We start from the raw sequence: 5,672 nt of genomic DNA on the forward strand, positions 1-5,672 counted from the left end.
ACATATTGTACTATGTTGTCAGAATGTGAATTGCACAGTGCACTTCATAATTATCAGAATTCAGTTATTTCTCAATGTTTTATAAAACTTGTATTTTAATGATCAAGATATATATGCTGCTTTATGTACCTTTCATTCTTGGCAAATGACTGCCGGCCGAGCTCAGTCATATATCCAAATATGCCTACCAATATCTAATCCCACAACATTTGACAATTATGTAGTTATCCAAATGCAATCTAAGCTTTCCTTGTAATTTTCAGACACGGGGGTCTTAGTCTATAACTTCAAGTTGGTTGGTTGGTAAAAATTGTAAAAAGAAATAGTATTTTAATGTATCTTCCCATGAGAATCATTATTATAGCAACAATGAGATAAGACATTGTATCACATTAGATGGATAGTGGAAAACCTAGAGCAAGTGGAATTAAAGTTATTTAAATCATTTAAAAATAGCATCAGATAAAGAAAAAGGAAACAATTCAACAAGTGCTAAATTGTAAAGAACAATTAAAAGACAGAGGAATAATAGGAACTGTTTGTACAGCTTCCTGCATGGAAAATAAACAAGTCTTCACGAACTGTGACCTGTCCATGATTTGTTCTATAAATATCCCTGACTTAATCATAGGTGCATTGGTGGGTTCCATGGCACTACACTTGCAGGTTGGGGATATTCTGAATTCCTACCAGTGCAGCTCTTGGGGGGCTGTGACAGACCGGGCTGGGTCTGGGCACCGCTGAGGGCATCCACTAAGGGCAAACTGTTCAAAACCAGGGCTACCTACAGCCCCACACTGGAGACCTTTCCCAAACAGGTCACACACCAGTCACACAGAGTGCTTCAGCTGCCAATCCAGTCAGCACCAAGCCTCCCTGTGCCACAATCAGCCCCAGGCCTTATACACATGTGAGGGGTTATAGAACCCAATCTCACCTACACGGAACAGGTTCTCCCTGTCTCAAAGAACCAGCCACAGATCCCTGGTCAATTTACATTTTAGATCTTACCCACGAGAGCACACTGGGCCAATCCTTTAGAATATAAAATCTAAAGGTTTATTAACAAAAGAAAGAAAAGGTTGAGAGTAAGGTTGTTAATGAGAATACATTACATGCACCTATCACCAAGTTCTGGATGCAGGCTCTTAGCAGAGATGTTACAAACTGTTATCTTAAAAGTCTCTGGTGTACATCCTATGTCAGGATGGGTCAGCAATCCTTGCCGTCTCTCTGTCCCTCACATAACTGCATCTGGGATCAGTAACAAGATTACAGACAAGATGGAGTCTGCCTCATGTCATTTTTATATCCATTCCTGGTGTCTCCCATGCTGGAGCGGCTCACATGGTCAAGTGACGTGTCTGTGTTTCACATGCTGGCAGCCATTATGCCCTGATTGGTTGCAGGTTTCCAGACGCATTCCTCAGGGGTGTATTGGCCATCCTGAAGCACAGTCATTCATTGGACATTCCTTCCTTACAGCAGGCAGTCCAGGCCCACTGCTCTGTCTTAGGCAGAGAACATTCACAGTACAAGCACAGAGTTCATAGTTATAACTCCTTAACTCCACATATAGATATCACACAAGTACATGAATAGCATACAAAGAATCAGTAGAACATAAGCTTTCCATTGACACCTCACATGGCCCCCTTTGTGTAGACTTTGTGGCAAACACCCCACCACCTCTGTGGGTGCAGCAGTGATCCAGCTGCTCCCCTTACAATCCAATAATGTGACAGGGGCATGCTATGGCCCCACAGTTTCTTCAATTGTGGGGGTTTCTGGAGACCTACAGCTGCTGTTCTGACATTGCGATACTCCTGGAGCCCACTGCCACTGCTCTAGTGGGGTAGAAGGTAGCCTGGGCCACAGGTGTTAAAGCAGTTCCTGGGACCAGCAACCTGATGCACAGAGCAGTAACAAGTGTGGCTGGCCCTAGAGTCACTCCAGTTGCTTGGGCAGGTCTGTGGTCAGCCCCACGGACTGCTGCAGATATCCCAGAAAGTCCCAGAGTCAGTGACTTCCATGACTAATATGAAAGACTCACAGCCTTAATCATCCACAATGATACAGAGAAAAGTAGTTGTAAAAATACACTTCACCATTTTAGAAATATTACCTGTTTCACAGATGCATTGCCCAAATGTGTTAATTTGTTCTTGAAAAAAAGATACGAGGAAATGATTTCCAAGAGGTCTCAAGGCTCCTTTGTCATTAGAATTACAGTCGTAGCAAAAGCCTGTAGAGTAATACTTGCACTCTGAAATAAATTACAATTAATAGTTCTTAAACAGACTTCCTTCTGATTTTAAGATTATGAAACTTCAGACCATCTTTGATACAATATATTAATTCTCACTTCCAGCAATCAATTATTTAGTACTGTCTTGTGTCTCTCATCATATTATGCACATCTTGAACTATATTATATTTCTGCCTCTTATTCTGACACCAGTGTTGCTGAGCAATAGCAAATATTTATGCCTTGCAGGTCAGCTTCCCAGTAGAGAGGAAATCAATTACATTGGCTCTGGGTATACTCTTAAGTGTTATACTTTTCTTTTGGATGGGTGTTTAACAGCCCGCTCCCATCCCATGTATGACAAAGTTTTGCTGTGGCAAATGCGTGTGTGAACACTACTTTATCGGCAATAGCGCTTTCCTTCTGACAAAGTGTCAGCCGACAGTCAGGGCAGTGAGTCCCTTATGACCGGCTGAAGTTCTTTTAAATTGTGCTTGGTTCTGTTACAGCAACTGAAGGAGTCAGGTTAAAGCTTAAACAGTTACTATTTTATTGTTACAGGGTAAACTTAGTTGTTAAATGCTACTACTGTGTTACAGATAACACAGACACTACAAAGGACAGGACAGAAATTACACTAATAAGTCACTTACAGGTACCATGAAACCCTTTGGTTCTCTGAGCTCTTATTAAATGCATGCAAAATAGACACATAGCAGGTATATATTCTCACCCCTGCGTTCCAGACTTGGCGTGGCCAGCGTCTTTCTCTCAATCCCTCGGGAAGAAGTAGGGCGAGGTTGGGCGTCCCACAGACCTCGGGAGACAATCAATACCTGCCAGCAGGTATAGATGATTGGAGCTCAAATTGGGCGGGCTGCTGAACCTCTTTTTATACCCCTTGGGTCATGTAGGCTTCTTCCTGGTTTCAAGTGGCCAATTAGGAAAAATGGCTTTGAATGCCAAGTTTCCCACGAAGGGTGCAAAGCATAATTTACACCTGGGAAAATGCAGACAATGGGCACCTCTAGTATGTGATGGGCGAAGATTCCTCTCTGGGACAGTGCAGGCGTGTCAATTACTGGTACTAGCCATCAGGGCGACGGGAGGCCCCGGGTCATCAGCTAGCCCATTTACTGTCTGGTTTCTGTTTATGGTAGAGTCAGGGACAGGTAGCAAACCTGTGTTCCCAGGGCATCAAAGGCTGACTGCCTTTCTCTTGCTCTCTGGGGGGGGGGGGGGAAACAAGATGGGGCTCATGGAAAAACAAGATGGGGTTTTGTGTCTGGCTACACAAAGTGAAACAAATTCTTTGGGGGAGGAAGTATTTTGTCAGCAAATGTGCAGACAAACAGCATGCACACATGTTGACTTTGTATAGTCTAGGTATACCTAAAGTGTGCAATTTTTTTTAGAACACAGAGATTTGTGGAAGAAGAGACTATCCTATAATATGTCTGAACATCATGTGTGTGTGTTTGGGTGAGTGTGTGTGTGAGGGAGAGAGAGAGAGAGAGAGGAGATGACTGGAAATATTACAGGACTGTTTCTTCTTCCACAAATCTCAATTCAACATCAATTCTTGCTTTTCCAGTGAGTATCTGTCTCAAGAACTGACTTTACTTGTAGCCCAAGGCAGAAGGAAATTCACCTACAAAAAGATAGCTTCTCCCTTTCCCAAGCTACTCATACACCAGATACATAGCATAACCAGAAACTAACGCCACCATAACTTGTCTTTGCAAGAGTTAAGCCTTTTTTCATGCTAAGAAAAAGAACTTGGAATAGAATGCACAACTATGTAAACTGTTGATATCATCCATAAAAATATTAACATATTTTCCTAAGAATACCGATTAGTGTACAGAAATTGCTCCATTAAAATGGAAATTTCACAAATATTATAGCAGTACAAATTTTGTTATTTCCTTATTCATTGTAGAGAAGTACTATATGCCCAAAGCTACAATTCCAACCAGCTTTCATTATAAGGATGACTTACTGCCACATATATTCCCATTTGGAAAACCATATTGACCTAAAAAATTGCCAGGCTTGCTATGAAGGAAAAGACAAATATTTATTCATTGTAGGAATAAATACCATTGTATTTTTGTATATCTTCCTGCATCTATTTATGCAATATGTCATTTACAATTGCTTGGTTGGCACACATGTTGTAAAGTATTATGGGTGCTTATAGCTTCAGATACTTTCAGATATAGTATAAACTTTGTGCCTCGCTATGTGTCCATATCATTGTAAACAACCAATATAATGAAAACCAAACATCATATACTAAAAAAAATATAATAGGGCCTTCAGAGAAATTCAGAGAATTTATAAATAGGGCCTTCAGACAGGTAAATTCTTACTGAGCATAATTTTTCAGTTTTGGTTGCCTTACCTCAAGAAAAGCCTAGTTGAGATTAGAAAGTCCCAAAGAGTGGGGGATAAAGAGGGTTAGAGGTTAATTACATATCTTCCTTAAAAATGAATGGCAGTTTACTTAAAAGAATGTTAGAAATAAAATTGATATACAGTGAAACCTTTGTTATCTGGCACTCTGTTAACCAGAAAACTTTGTTAACCAGCATTGCCTCCAGCCACAATACTGTCACGTCTTCAGGTGCACAGGCCTGGCTTGGTTTACCATGATTGGCTTAACATTTTTTTTTATTTTAGAAGTATTAATCATCTTTAACTCAAAATAGAAATGTGAGACCAACTGCCTCACACTACAAAATGAACAATATTAAAAACTTGAGTTTTACTATTATTGTCCATTGGTTTTTTCTAGGTTGATGGGACCCTCAGATAACTGGAATTTTTAGATATCCAGAATGCCCTAATCCCCGAGCATGCTGGATAACACAGGTTTTACTGTATTACACAAATTGGGTTGGCTTGAAAACACGATGATGATGAATGATGATGACTATGATATCATGTATCATTGACCTGTGAAATTCACTGCTGAAGGAGCTCACTTAGGCAAATGCTCTACGATAGCTGGATTTTAAAAAGGAGTGGATAAATATATGGCTCACTAACTCAATTTTCAGTTATGCAAGCAAAAACAATGTTACAAGTAAGTGTAGTCTAAGCTCATATCATATTACCTGATGGCTGACAAATTTTAGGAAGGTATTTTTTCTCTGTTGTATACAATAATCCCTACATTTTTTTCATCTACATGAGGAATAAATTTTATATGTGCATCATGGTATGTGCTGTTCATCACCAAAGGAATGTCTAGACTACATGGCTCCATCGATGGAGCCATGTAGATGAGTTTACTAGACATAGGAAAATAAAGCGGCAATTTAAATAATCGCTGTTTCATTAACATCAAAATGGCCGCTGTGCTGTGCCGATCAGCTGTTTGGCGGCACAACGGGGCAGTCTGGATGCTCTGCAGTCG

The sequence above is a fragment of the Pelodiscus sinensis genome, chromosome 1, assembly GCF_049634645.1.
Source record: "Pelodiscus sinensis isolate JC-2024 chromosome 1, ASM4963464v1, whole genome shotgun sequence".
Taxonomy (NCBI): domain Eukaryota; kingdom Metazoa; phylum Chordata; order Testudines; family Trionychidae; genus Pelodiscus; species Pelodiscus sinensis.